The sequence below is a fragment of the Mesoplodon densirostris genome, chromosome X, assembly GCF_025265405.1.
Source record: "Mesoplodon densirostris isolate mMesDen1 chromosome X, mMesDen1 primary haplotype, whole genome shotgun sequence".
In the NCBI taxonomy this organism is placed as follows: Eukaryota; Metazoa; Chordata; class Mammalia; order Artiodactyla; family Ziphiidae; genus Mesoplodon; species Mesoplodon densirostris.
In genome coordinates this window covers 141207623-141223577 of record NC_082681.1, presented here as the reverse complement: position 1 = coordinate 141223577, position 15955 = coordinate 141207623, and positions in this window count along the sequence as shown.

The following is a 15955-nucleotide window of genomic DNA, read 5'->3' as shown; positions in this document are numbered from 1 at the left end:
AAGAAGTATCATTTCCCACCGGTCAAAAGGGACATCCAAAAAATGTGTAAAAACCAGAAAGGCAAGACAGGCCCTGAGGAACTGGGAGCCTTGTTATGCTGATGGGTGGGATGTAAATTGCCAACTGCCTCACTGGAGGAGTGCATTGTGTTCCCTAAAACAAGTAAACAACAGAGCTACAGAGCCAAGGCCACTTCCAGTCTAGGGAATATACCTTGGGAAAACTGAAAATCAATAAGAAACAGCCACCTCCAAATTTAGGGCTGCACTGGCTACAAGAACCTCAACTTGGGTACACCTTAAATATCCCAGGAAACATAAAAATGGTTCAAAACATTGTGGTACTTATGTACGATGGAATATCCCTCAGCCATGAAATCAATGTCATAAGACCAGTAGCAGCAAAGTGAGTGGATACAGGTACGATGATTCTAAGTGAAATAAGTCACACAGAAAAAGGAACTTATCGTAAGATATCACTTATGAAGATCCTGTAAACATGGCTACACGTGAACTGAGTTAGGAAAGAGAACAGAGTCTCACATTTAGAAAACCCTCTTATGCCTGCATAAAGGGGATGGAGAGGTGGGGTGATGCATAAAACCAGAGTTTGATATAAGCACAGGGACCGTTCCAAAAACCAACTTTGGAATAGACAAGACCTACACCTTCCTCAGTGAAAGAGACTCAAAACCCCATATTTCCCGCAGAGGAATATATCTGACTAGTAAGAATCTTAAAACCTATGTATTGATATGACTCCATAAGGGAATCAAGTGTGTCTAGAGTGGCATAAACATGGCAGCGAGAATCAGCTCAAACCCACTATAAAAAGGAATTTGAAAAGCAAAACGAAAAAAGAGCGAAATTCTTTACAATTCCTTCAGGGTGTCTGAGGAAACCTGGAAAGACCCTATCTACAATGCCAGCTGGATGTGGCATAAGGCTGGACACTTGGGACTGAGAGGATTGGTGAGATTGGGTGAGCAAATGCAGACCCTTTCAAGCAATAATGCATGGCCCCCATTCCATGGGTCCCAACTCTCCAGGTTCAAGGGAATATTACTACAGCTATAACATGTACAGGAAACCTAGAGAATAGACACACTGTGAATACGAAAGGTTTCTAAAACTCAACGAATAGTCCCTCTCCTGGTGCTCCAGTTTGACTTTCCAACTGCCTTACTATCAATCTCCCAACTTGGAGAGACAGGCCCTTTAACCTCCTGGTTTGCACAGGTTCCCAATTTGGCAGAGGATGGAAGGGACGAGGGAGAACCCATGAGAGAGTAGCTGTTAGGCATTTGGACGGGCACATGTCACTCTAATTTCCCGGCAGGAAGAAGAATTAACCAAAGTCTCAGCCACCCACCGGGAACCAGTATAGGACATGATCCAAAATTTTGGACTTGCGTTCAGCTCACAAAAAACGAGTTGAGAAATGGAGCTCAGGGGCACAGCAATTCACAAACTGGCAGAGTGATAAAGGACAACTATCGTCGAAAAATCTGTTGAGGGAAGTCAACGAGGCGGACTTGAAAGCGAGGCAAAATAGTAGGAAACAGATTTCAAGAGGTACCTTGGAATCGCCTGTAAAGCACAGGAAGAGGGGCACAACTTGGACAATGGTGCACTTGGCCAAAAAGGGCGTATGCGTTTTCTCCTGAATATATTCAGGAGAAAACGCATACGCCCTTTTTGGCCAAGCAAGCAAGCGGGCAATGCAAATCTGCACTACAAAGAAGTATCATTTCCCACCGGTCAAAAGGGACATCCACAAAATGTGTAAAAACCAGAAAGGCAAGACAGGCCCTGAGGAACTGGGAGCCTTGTTATGCTGATGGGTCGGATGTAAATTGCCAACTGCCTCACTGGAGGAGTGCATTGTGTTCCCTAAAACAAGTAAACAACAGAGCTACAGAGCCAAGGCCACTTCCAGTCTAGGGAATATACCTTGGGAAAACTGAAAACCAATAAGAAACAGCCACCTCCAAATTTAGGGCTGCACTGGCTACAAGAACCTCAACTTGGGTACACCTTAAATATCCCAGGAAACATAAAAATGGTTCAAAACTTTGTGGTACTTATGTACGATGGAATATCCCTCAGCCATGAAATCAATGTCATAAGACCAGTAGCAGCAAAGTGAGTGGATACAGGTACGATGATTCTAAGTGAAATAAGTCACACAGAAAAAGGAACTTATCATAAGATATCACTTATGAAGATCCTGTAAACATGGCTACACGTGAACTGAGTTAGGAAAGAGAACAGAGTCTCACATTTAGAAAACCCTCTTATGCCTGCATAAAGGGGATGGAGAGGTGGGGTGATGCATAAAACCAGAGTTTGATATAAGCACAGGGACCGTTCCAAAAACCAACTTTGGAATAGACAAGACCTACACCTTCCTCAGTGAAAGAGACTCAAAACCCCATATTTCCCGCAGAGGAATATATCTGACTAGTAAGAATCTTAAAACCTATGTATTGATATGACTCCATAAGGGAATCAAGTGTGTCTAGAGTGGCATAAACATGGCAGCGAGAATCAGCTCAAACCCACTATAAAAAGGAATTTGAAAAGCAAAACGAAAAAAGAGCGAAATTCTTTACAATTCCTTCAGGGTGTCTGAGGAAACCTGGAAAGACCCTATCTACAATGCCAGCTGGATGTGGCATAAGGCTGGACACTTGGGACTGAGAGGATTGGTGAGATTGGTTGAGCAAATGCAGACCCTTTCAAGCAATAATGCATGGCCCCCATTCCATGGCTCCCAACTCTCCAGGTTCAAGGGAATATTACTACAGCTATAACATGTACAGGAAACCTAGAGAATGGACACACTGTGAATACGAAAGGTTTCTAAAACTCAACGAATAGTCCCTCTCCTGGTGCTCCAGTTTGACTTTCCAACTGCCTTACTATCAATCTCCCAACTTGGAGAGACAGGCCCTTTAACCTCCTGGTTTGCACAGGTTCCCAATTTTGCAGAGGATGGAAGGGACGAGGGAGAACCCATGAGAGAGTAGCTGTTAGGCATTTGGACGGGCACATGTCACTCTAATTTCCCGGCAGGAAGAAGAATTAACCAAAGTCTCAGCCACCCACCGGGAACCAGTATAGGACATGATCCAAAATTTTGGACTTGCGTTCAGCTCACAAAAAACGAGTTGAGAAATGGAGCTCAGGGGCACAGCAATTCACAAACTGGCAGAGTGATAAAGGACAACTATCATCCAAAAATCTGTTGAGGGAAGTCAACGAGGCGGACTTGAAAGCGAGGCAAAATAGCAGGAAACAGATTTCAAGAGGTACCTTGGAATCGCCTGTAAAGCACAGGAAGAGGGGCTCAAGTTCGACAATGGTGCACTTGGACAAAAAGGGCGTATGCGTTTTCTCCTGAATATATTCAGGAGAAAACGCATACGCCCTTTTTGGCCAAGCAAGCAAGCGGGCAATGCAAATCTGCACTACAAAGAAGTATCACTTCCCACCGGTCAAAAGGGACATCCACAAAAAGTGTAAAAACCAGAAAGGCAAGACAGGCCCTGGAGAACTGGGAGCCTTGTTATGCTGATGGGCGGGATGTAAATTGCCAACTGCCTCACTGGAGGAGTGCATTGTGTTCCCTAAAACAAGTAAACAACAGAGCTACAGAGCCAAGGCCACTTCCAGTCTAGGGAATATACCTTGGGAAAACTGAAAATCAATAAGAAAGAGCCACCTCCAAATTTAGGGCTGCACTGACTACAAGAACCTCAACTTGGGTACACCTTAAATATCCCAGGAAATATAAAAATGGTTCAAAACATTGTGGTACTTACGTACGATGGAATATCCCTCAGCCATGAAATCAATGTCATAAGACCAGTAGCAGCAAAGTGAGTGGATTCAGGTACGATGATTCTAAGTGAAATAAGTCACACAGAAAAAGAAACTTATCATAAGATATCACTTATGAAGATCCTGTAAACATGGCTACACGTGAATTGAGTTAGGAAAGAGAACAGAGTCTCACATTTAGAAAACACTCTTATGCCTGCATAAAGGGGAAGGAGAGGTGGGGTGATGCATAAAACCAGAGTTTGATATAAGCACAGGGACCGTTTCAAAAACCAACTTTGGAATTGACAAGACCGACACCTTCCTTAGTGAAAGAGACTCAAAACCCCATATTTCCCTCAGAGGAATATATCTGACTAGTAAGAATCTTAAAACCTATGTATTGATATGTCTCCATAAGGGAATCAAGTGTGTCTAGAGTGGCATAAACATGGCAGCGAGAATCAGCTCAAACCCACTATAAAAAGGAATTTCAAAAGCAAAACCAAAAAACAGGGAAATTCTTTACAATTCCTTCAGGGTGTCTGAGGAAACCTGGAAAGACCCTATCTACAATGACAGCTGGATGTGGCATAAGGCTGGACACTTGGGACTGAGAGGATTGGTGAGATTGGGTTAGCAAATGCAGACCCTTTCAAGCAATAATGCATGGCCCCCATTCCATGGGTCCCAACTCTCCAGGTTCAAGGGAATATTACTACAGCTATAACATGTACAGGAAACCTAGAGAATGTACACACTGTGAATACGAAAGGTTTCTAAAACTCAACGAATAGTCCCTCTCCTGGTGCTCCAGTTTGACTTTCCAACTGCCTTACTATCAATCTCCCAACTTGGAGAGACAGGCCCTTTAACCTCCTGGTTTGCACAGGTTCCCAATTTGGCAGAGGATGGAAGGGACGAGGGAGAACCCATGAGAGAGTAGCTGTTAGGCATTTGGACGGGCACATGTCACTCTAATTTCCCGGCAGGAAGAAGAATTAACCAAAGTCTCAGCCACCCACCGGGAACCAGTATAGGACATGATCCAAAATTTTGGACTTGCGTTCAGCTCACAAAAAACGAGTTGAGAAATGGAGCTCAGGGGCACAGCAATTCACAAACTGGCACAGTGATAAAGGACAACTATCGTCCAAAAATCTGTTGAGGGAAGTCAACGAGGCGGACTTGAAAGTGAGGCAAAATAGCAGGAAACAGATTTCAAGAGGTACGTTGGAATCACCTGTAAAGCACAGGAAGAGGGGCACAACTTGAACAATGGTGCACTTGGCCAAAAAGGGCGTATGCGTTTTCTCCTGAATATATTCAGGAGAAAACGCATACGCCCTTTTTGGCCAAGCAAGCAAGTGGGCAATGCAAATCTGCACTACAAAGAAGTATCACTTCCCACCGGTCAAAAGGGACATCCACAAAATGTGTAAAAACCAGAAAGGCAAGACAGGCCCTGGAGAACTGGGAGCCTTGTTATGCTGATGGGCGGGATGTAAATTGCCAACTGCCTCACTGGAGGAGTGCATTGTGTTCCCTAAAACAAGTAAACAACAGAGCTACAGAGCCAAGGCCACTTCCAGTCTAGGGAATATACCTTGGGAAAACTGAAAATCAATAAGAAAGAGCCACCTCCAAATTTAGGGCTGCACTGACTACAAGAACCTCAACTTGGGTACACCTTAAATATCCCAGGAAATATAAAAATGGTTCAAAACATTGTGGTACTTACGTACGATGGAATATCCCTCAGCCATGAAATCAATGTCATAAGACCAGTAGCAGCAAAGTGAGTGGATTCAGGTACGATGATTCTAAGTGAAATAAGTCACACAGAAAAAGAAACTTATCATAAGATATCACTTATGAAGATCCTGTAAACATGGCTACACGTGAACTGAGTTAGGAAAGAGAACAGAGTCTCACATTTAGAAAACACTCTTATGCCTGCATAAAGGGGAAGGACAGGTGGGGTGATGCATAAAACCAGAGTTTGATATAAGCACAGGGACCGTTTCAAAAACCAACTTTGGAATTGACAAGACCGACACCTTCCTTAGTGAAAGAGACTCAAAACCCCATATTTCCCACAGAGGAATATATCTGACTAGTAAGAATCTTAAAACCTATGTATTGATATGTCTCCATAAGGGAATCAAGTGTGTCTAGAGTGGCATAAACATGGCAGCGAAAATCAGCTCAAACCCACTATAAAAAGGAATTTCAAAAGCAAAACCAAAAAACAGGGAAATTCTTTACAATTCCTTCAGGGTGTCTGAGGAAACCTGGAAAGACCCTATCTACAATGACAGCTGGATGTGGCATAAGGCTGGACACTTGGGACTGAGAGGATTGGTGAGATTGGGTGAGCAAATGCAGACCCTTTCAAGCAATAATGCATGGCCCCCATTCCATGGGTCCCAACTCTCCAGGTTCAAGGGAATATTACTACAGCTATAACATGTACAGGAAACCTAGAGAATGGACACACTGTGAATACGAAAGGTTTCTAAAACTCAACGAATAGTCCCTCTCCTGGTGCTCCAGTTTGACTTTCCAACTGCCTTACTATCAATCTCCCAACTTGGAGAGACAGGCCCTTTAACCTCCTGGTTTGCACAGGTTCCCAATTTGGCAGAGGATGGAAGGGACGAGGGAGAACCCATGAGAGAGTAGCTGTTAGGCATTTGGACGGGCACATGTCACTCTAATTTCCCGGCAGGAAGAAGAATTAACCAAAGTCTCAGCCACCCACCGGGAACCAGTATAGGACATGATCCAAAATTTTGGACTTGCGTTCAGCTCACAAAAAACGAGTTGAGAAATGGAGCTCAGGGGCACAGCAATTCACAAACTGGCACAGTGATAAAGGACAACTATCGTCCAAAAATCTGTTGAGGGAAGTCAACGAGGCGGACTTGAAAGTGAGGCAAAATAGCAGGAAACAGATTTCAAGAGGTACGTTGGAATCACCTGTAAAGCACAGGAAGAGGGGCACAACTTGAACAATGGTGCACTTGGCCAAAAAGGGCGTATGCGTTTTCTCCTGAATATATTCAGGAGAAAACGCATACGCCCTTTTTGGCCAAGCAAGCAAGCGGGCAATGCAAATCTGCACTACAAAGAAGTATCACTTCCCACCGGTCAAAAGGGACATCCACAAAATGTGTAAAAACCAGAAAGGCAAGACAGGCCCTGGAGAACTGGGAGCCTTGTTATGCTGATGGGCGGGATGTAAATTGCCAACTGCCTCACTGGAGGAGTGCATTGTGTTCCCTAAAACAAGTAAACAACAGAGCTACAGAGCCAAGGCCACTTCCAGTCTAGGGAATATACCTTGGGAAAACTGAAAATCAATAAGAAAGAGCCACCTCCAAATTTAGGGCTGCACTGACTACAAGAACCTCAACTTGGGTACACCTTAAATATCCCAGGAAATATAAAAATGGTTCAAAACATTGTGGTACTTACGTATGATGGAATATCCCTCAGCCATGAAATCAATGTCATAAGACCAGTAGCAGCAAAGTGAGTGGATTCAGGTACGATGATTCTAAGTGAAATAAGTCACACAGAAAAAGAAACTTATCATAAGATATCACTTATGAAGATCCTGTAAACATGGCTACACGTGAACTGAGTTAGGAAAGAGAACAGAGTCTCACATTTAGAAAACACTCTTATGCCTGCATAAAGGGGAAGGAGAGGTGGGGTGATGCATAAAACCAGAGTTTGATATAAGCACAGGGACCGTTCCAAAAATCAACTTTGGAATAGACAAGACCTACACCTTCCTCAGTGAAAGAGACTCAAAACCCCATATTTCCCGCAGAGGAATATATCTGACTTGTAAGAATCTTAAAACCTATGTATTGATATGACTCCATAAGGGAATCAAGTGTGTCTAGAGTGGCATAAACATGGCAGCAAGAATCAGCTCAAACCCACTATAAAAAGGAATTTCAAAAGCAAAACCAAAAAACAGGGAAATTCTTTACAATTCCTTCAGGGTGTCTGAGGAAACCTGGAAAGACCCTATCTACAATGACAGCTGGATGTGGCATAAGGCTGGACACTTGGGACTGAGAGAATTGGTGAGATTGGGTGAGCAAATGCAGACCCTTTCAAGCAATAATGCATGGCCCCGATTCCATGGGTCCCAACTCTCCAGGTTCAAGGGAATATTACTACAGCTATAACATGTACAGGAAACCTAGAGAATGTACACACTGTGAATACGAAAGGTTTCTAAAACTCAATGAATAGACCCTCTCCTGGTGCTCCAGTTTGACTTTCCAACTGCCTTACTATCAATCTCCCAACTTGGAGAGACAGGCCCTTTAACCTCCTGGTTTGCACAGGTTCCCAATTTGCCAGAGGATGGAAGGGACGAGGGAGAACCCATGAGAGAGTAGCTGTTAGGCATTTGGACGGGCACATGTCACTCTAATTTCCCGGCAGGAAGAAGAATTAACCAAAGTCTCAGCCACCCACAGGGAACCAGTATAGGACATGATCCAAAATTTTGGACTTGCGTTCAGCTCACAAAAAACGAGTTGAGAAATGGAGCTCAGGGGCACAGCAATTCACAAACTGGCAGAGTGATAAAGGACAACTATCGTCGAAAAATCTGTTGAGGGAAGTCAACGAGGCGGACTTGAAAGCGAGGCAAAATAGCAGGAAACAGATTTCAAGAGGTACCTTGGAATCGCCTGTAAAGCACAGGAAGAGGGGCACAACTTGGACAATGGTGCACTTGGCCAAAAAGGGCGTATGCGTTTTCTCCTGAATATATTCAGGAGAAAACGCATACGCCCTTTTTGGCCAAGCAAGCAAGTGGGCAATGCAAATCTGCACTACAAAGAAGTATCACTTCCCACCGGTCAAAAGGGACATCCACAAAATATGTAAAAACCAGAAAGGCAAGACAGGCCCTGGAGAACTGGGAGCCTTGTTATGCTGATGGGCGGGATGTAAATTGCCAACTGCCTCACTGGAGGAGTGCATTGTGTTCCCTAAAACAAGTAAACAACAGAGCTACAGAGCCAAGGCCACTTCCAGTCTAGGGAATATACCTTGGGAAAACTGAAAATCAATAAGAAAGAGCCACCTCCAAATTTAGGGCTGCACTGACTACAAGAACCTCAACTTGGGTACACCTTAAATATCCCAGGAAATATAAAAATGGTTCAAAACATTGTGGTACTTACGTACGATGGAATATCCCTCAGCCATGAAATCAATGTCATAAGACCAGTAGCAGCAAAGTGAGTGGATTCAGGTACGATGATTCTAAGTGAAATAAGTCACACAGAAAAAGAAACTTATCATAAGATATCACTTATGAAGATCCTGTAAACATGGCTACACGTGAACTGAGTTAGGAAAGAGAACAGAGTCTCACATTTAGAAAACACTCTTATGCCTGCATAAAGGGGAAGGACAGGTGGGGTGATGCATAAAACCAGAGTTTGATATAAGCACAGGGACCGTTTCAAAAACCAACTTTGGAATTGACAAGACCGACACCTTCCTTAGTGAAAGAGACTCAAAACCCCATATTTCCCACAGAGGAATATATCTGACTAGTAAGAATCTTAAAACCTATGTATTGATATGTCTCCATAAGGGAATCAAGTGTGTCTAGAGTGGCATAAACATGGCAGCGAAAATCAGCTCAAACCCACTATAAAAAGGAATTTCAAAAGCAAAACCAAAAAACAGGGAAATTCTTTACAATTCCTTCAGGGTGTCTGAGGAAACCTGGAAAGACCCTATCTACAATGACAGCTGGATGTGGCATAAGGCTGGACACTTGGGACTGAGAGGATTGGTGAGATTGGGTGAGCAAATGCAGACCCTTTCAAGCAATAATGCATGGCCCCCATTCCATGGGTCCCAACTCTCCAGGTTCAAGGGAATATTACTACAGCTATAACATGTACAGGAAACCTAGAGAATGGACACACTGTGAATACGAAATGTTTCTAAAACTCAACGAATAGTCCCTCTCCTGGTGCTCCAGTTTGACTTTCCAACTGCCTTACTATCAATCTCCCAACTTGGAGAGACAGGCCCTTTAACCTCCTGGCTTGCACAGGTTCCCAATTTGGCAGAGGATGGAAGGGACGAGGGAGAACCCATGAGAGAGTAGCTGTTAGGCATTTGGACGGGCACATTTCACTCTAATTTCCCGGCAGGAAGAAGAATTAACCAAAGTCTCAGCCACCCACCAGGAACCAGTATAGGACATGATCCAAAATTTTGGACTTGTGTTCAGCTCACAAAAAACGAGTTGAGAAATGGAGCTCAGGGGCACAGCAATTCACAAACTGGCAGAGTGATAAAGGACAACTATCGTCCAAAAATCTGTTGAGGGAAGTCAACGAGGCGAACTTGAAAGCGAGGCAAAATAGCAGGAAACAGATTTCAAGAGGTACCTTGGAATCGCCTGTAAAGCACAGGAAGAGGGGCACAACTTGGACAATGGTGCACTTGGCCAAAAAGGGCGTATGCGTTTTCTCCTGAATATATTCAGGAGAAAACGCATACGCCCTTTTTGGCCAAGCAAGCAAGCGGGCAATGCAAATCTGCACTACAAAGAAGTATCACTTCCCACCGGTCAAAAGGGACATCCACAAAATGTGTAAAAACCAGAAAGGCAAGACAGGCCCTGGAGAACTGGGAGCCTTGTTATGCTGATGGGCGGGATGTAAATTGCCAACTGCCTCACTGGAGGAGTGCATTGTGTTCCCTAAAACAAGTAAACAACAGAGCTACAGAGCCAAGGCCACTTCCAGTCTAGGGAATATACCTTGGGAAAACTGAAAATCAATAAGAAAGAGCCACCTCCAAATTTAGGGCTGCACTGACTACAAGAACCTCAACTTGGGTACACCTTAAATATCCCAGGAAATATAAAAATGGTTCAAAACATTGTGGTACTTACGTACGATGGAATATCCCTCAGCCATGAAATCAATGTCATAAGACCAGTAGCAGCAAAGTGAGTGGATTCAGGTACGATGATTCTAAGTGAAATAAGTCACACAGAAAAAGAAACTTATCATAAGATATCACTTATGAAGATCCTGTAAACATGGCTACACGTGAACTGAGTTAGGAAAGAGAACAGAGTCTCACATTTAGAAAACACTCTTATGCCTGCATAAAGGGGAAGGACAGGTGGGGTGATGCATAAAACCAGAGTTTGATATAAGCACAGGGACCGTTTCAAAAACCAACTTTGGAATTGACAAGACCGACACCTTCCTTAGTGAAAGAGACTCAAAACCCCATATTTCCCACAGAGGAATATATCTGACTAGTAAGAATCTTAAAACCTATGTATTGATATGTCTCCATAAGGGAATCAAGTGTGTCTAGAGTGGCATAAACATGGCAGCGAAAATCAGCTCAAACCCACTATAAAAAGGAATTTCAAAAGCAAAACCAAAAAACAGGGAAATTCTTTACAATTCCTTCAGGGTGTCTGAGGAAACCTGGAAAGACCCTATCTACAATGACAGCTGGATGTGGCATAAGGCTGGACACTTGGGACTGAGAGGATTGGTGAGATTGGGTGAGCAAATGCAGACCCTTTCAAGCAATAATGCATGGCCCCCATTCCATGGGTCCCAACTCTACAGGTTCAAGGGAATATTACTACAGCTATAACATGTACAGGAAACCTAGAGAATGGACACACTGTGAATACGAAAGGTTTCTAAAACTCAACGAATAGTCCCTCTCCTGGTGCTCCAGTTTGACTTTCCAACTGCCTTACTATCAATCTCCCAACTTGGAGAGACAGGCCCTTTAACCTCCTGGTTTGCACAGGTTCCCAATTTGGCAGAGGATGGAAGGGACGAGGGAGAACCCATGAGAGAGTAGCTGTTAGGCATTTGGACGGGCACATGTCACTCTAATTTCCCGGCAGGAAGAAGAATTAACCAAAGTCTCAGCCACCCACCGGGAACCAGTATAGTACATGATCCAAAATTTTGGACTTGCGTTCAGCTCACAAAAAACGAGTTAAGAAATGGAGCTCAGGGGAACAGCAATTCACAAACTGGCACAGTGATAAAGGACAACTATCGTCCAAAAATCTGTTGAGGGAAGTCAACGAGGCGGACTTGAAAGTGAGGCAAAATAGCAGGAAACAGATTTCAAGATGTACCTTGGAATCGCCTGTAAAGCACAGGAAGAGGGGCACAACTTGGACAATGGTGCACTTGGCCAAAAAGGGCGTATGCGTTTTCTCCTGAATATATTCAGGAGAAAACGCATACGCCCTTTTTGGCCAAGCAAGCAAGCGGGCAATGCAAATCTGCACTACAAAGAAGTATCACTTCCCACCGGTCAAAAGGGACATCCACAAAAAGTGTAAAAACCAGAAAGGCAAGACAGGCCCTGAGGAACTGGGAGCCTTGTTATGCTGATGGGTGGGATATAAATTGCCAACTGCCTCACTGGAGGAGTGCATTGTGTTCCCTAAAACAAGTAAACAACAGAGCTACAGAGCCAAGGCCACTTCCAGTCTAGGGAATATACATTGGGAAAACTGAAAATCAATAAGAAAGAGCCACCTCCAAATTTAGGGCTGCACTGACTACAAGAACCTCAACTTGGGTACACCTTAAATATCCCAGGAAATATAAAAATGGTTCAAAACATTGTGGTACTTACGTACGATGGAATATCCCTCAGCCATGAAATCAATGTCATAAGACCAGTAGCAACAAAGTGAGTGGATTCAGGTACGATGATTCTAAGTGAAATAAGTCACACAGAAAAAGAAACTTATCATAAGATATCACTTATGAAGATCCTGTAAACATGGCTACACGTGAACTGAGTTAGGAAAGAGAACAGAGTCTCACATTTAGAAAACACTCTTATGCCTGCATAAAGGGGAAGGAGAGGTGGGGTGATGCATAAAACCAGAGTTTGATATAAGCACAGGGACCGTTTCAAAAACCAACTTTGGAATTGACAAGACCGACACCTTCCTCAGTGAAAGAGACTCAAAACCCCATATTTCCCACAGAGGAATATATCTGACTAGTAAGAATCTTAAAACCTATGTATTGATATGTCTCCATAAGGGAATCAAGTGTGTCTAGAGTGGCATAAACATGGCAGCGAGAATCAGCTCAAACCCACTATAAAAAGGAATTTCAAAAGCAAAACCAAAAAACAGGGAAATTCTTTACAATTCCTTCAGGGTGTCTGAGGAAACCTGGAAAGACCCTATCTACAATGACAGCTGGATGTGGCATAAGGCTGGACACTTGGGACTGAGAGGATTGGTGAGATTTTGTGAGCAAATGCAGACCCTTTCAAGCAATAATGCATGGCCCCCATTCCATGGGTCCCAACTCTCCAGGTTCAAGGGAATATTACTACAGCTATAACATGTACAGGAAACCTAGAGAATGGACACACTGTGAATACGAAAGGTTTCTAAAACTCAACGAATAGTCCCTCTCCTGGTGCTCCAGTTTGACTTTCCAACTGCCTTACTATCAATCTCCCAACTTGGAGAGACAGGCCCTTTAACCTCCTGGTTTGCACAGGTTCCCAATTTGGCAGAGGATGGAAGGGACGAGGGAGAACCCATGAGAGAGTAGCTGTTAGGCATTTGGACGGGCACATGTCACTCTAATTTCCCGGCAGGAAGAAGAATTAACCAAAGTCTCAGCCACCCACCGGGAACCAGTATAGGACATGATCCAAAATTTTGGACTTGCGTTCAGCTCACAAAAAACGAGTTGAGAAATGGAGCTCAGGGGCACAGCAATTCACAAACTGGCAGAGTGATAAAGGACAACTATCGTCGAAAAATCTGTTGAGGGAAGTCAACGAGGCGGACTTGAAAGCGAGGCAAAATAGCAGGAAACAGATTTCAAGAGGTACCTTGGAATCGCCTGTAAAGCACAGGAAGAGGGGCACAACTTGGACAATGGTGCACTTGGCCAAAAAGGGCGTATGCGTTTTCTCCTGAATATATTCAGGAGAAAACGCATACGCCCTTTTTGGCCAAGCAAGCAAGTGGGCAATGCAAATCTGCACTACAAAGAAGTATCACTTCCCACCGGTCAAAAGGGACATCCACAAAATGTGTAAAAACCAGAAAGGCAAGACAGGCCCTGGAGAACTGGGAGCCTTGTTATGCTGATGGGCGGGATGTAAATTGCCAACTGCCTCACTGGAGGAGTGCATTGTGTTCCCTAAAACAAGTAAACAACAGAGCTACAGAGCCAAGGCCACTTCCAGTCTAGGGAATATACCTTGGGAAAACTGAAAATCAATAAGAAAGAGCCACCTCCAAATTTAGGGCTGCACTGACTACAAGAACCTCAACTTGGGTACACCTTAAATATCCCAGGAAATATAAAAATGGTTCAAAACATTGTGGTACTTACGTACGATGGAATATCCCTCAGCCATGAAATCAATGTCATAAGACCAGTAGCAGCAAAGTGAGTGGATTCAGGTACGATGATTCTAAGTGAAATAAGTCACACAGAAAAAGAAACTTATCATAAGATATCACTTATGAAGATCCTGTAAACATGGCTACACGTGAACTGAGTTAGGAAAGAGAACAGAGTCTCACATTTAGAAAACACTCTTATGCCTGCATAAAGGGGAAGGACAGGTGGGGTGATGCATAAAACCAGAGTTTGATATAAGCACAGGGACCGTTTCAAAAACCAACTTTGGAATTGACAAGACCGACACCTTCCTTAGTGAAAGAGACTCAAAACCCCATATTTCCCGTAGAGGAATATATCTGACTAGTAAGAATCTTAAAACCTATGTATTGATATGTCTCCATAAGGGAATCAAGTGTGTCTAGAGTGGCATAAACATGGCAGCGAAAATCAGCTCAAACCCACTATAAAAAGGAATTTCAAAAGCAAAACCAAAAAACAGGGAAATTCTTTACAATTCCTTCAGGGTGTCTGAGGAAACCTGGAAAGACCCTATCTACAATGACAGCTGGATGTGGCATAAGGCTGGACACTTGGGACTGAGAGGATTGGTGAGATTGGGTGAGCAAATGCAGACCCTTTCAAGCAAAAATGCATGGCCCCCATTCCATGGGTCCCAACTCTCCAGGTTCAAGGGAATATTACTACAGCTATAACATGTACAGGAAACCTAGAGAATGGACACACTGTGAATACGAAATGTTTCTAAAACTCAACGAATAGTCCCTCTCCTGGTGCTCCAGTTTGACTTTCCAACTGCCTTACTATCAATCTCCCAACTTGGAGAGACAGGCCCTTTAACCTCCTGGCTTGCACAGGTTCCCAATTTGGCAGAGGATGGAAGGGACGAGGGAGAACCCATGAGAGAGTAGCTGTTAGGCATTTGGACGGGCACATTTCACTCTAATTTCCCGGCAGGAAGAAGAATTAACCAAAGTCTCAGCCACCCACCAGGAACCAGTATAGGACATGATCCAAAATTTTGGACTTGTGTTCAGCTCACAAAAAACGAGTTGAGAAATGGAGCTCAGGGGCACAGCAATTCACAAACTGGCAGAGTGATAAAGGACAACTATCGTCCAAAAATCTGTTGAGGGAAGTCAACGAGGCGAACTTGAAAGCGAGGCAAAATAGCAGGAAACAGATTTCAAGAGGTACCTTGGAATCGCCTGTAAAGCACAGGAAGAGGGGCACAACTTGGACAATGGTGCACTTGGCCAAAAAGGGCGTATGCGTTTTCTCCTGAATATATTCAGGAGAAAACGCATACGCCCTTTTTGGCCAAGCAAGCAAGCGGGCAATGCAAATCTGCACTACAAAGAAGTATCACTTCCCACCGGTCAAAAGGGACATCCACAAAATGTGTAAAAACCAGAAAGGCAAGACAGGCCCTGGAGAACTGGGAGCCTTGTTATGCTGATGGGCGGGATGTAAATTGCCAACTGCCTCACTGGAGGAGTGCATTGTGTTCCCTAAAACAAGTAAACAACAGAGCTACAGAGCCAAGGCCACTTCCAGTCTAGGGAATATACCTTGGGAAAACTGAAAATCAATAAGAAAGAGCCACCTCCAAATTTAGGGCTGCACTGACTACAAGAACCTCAACTTGGGTACACCTTAAA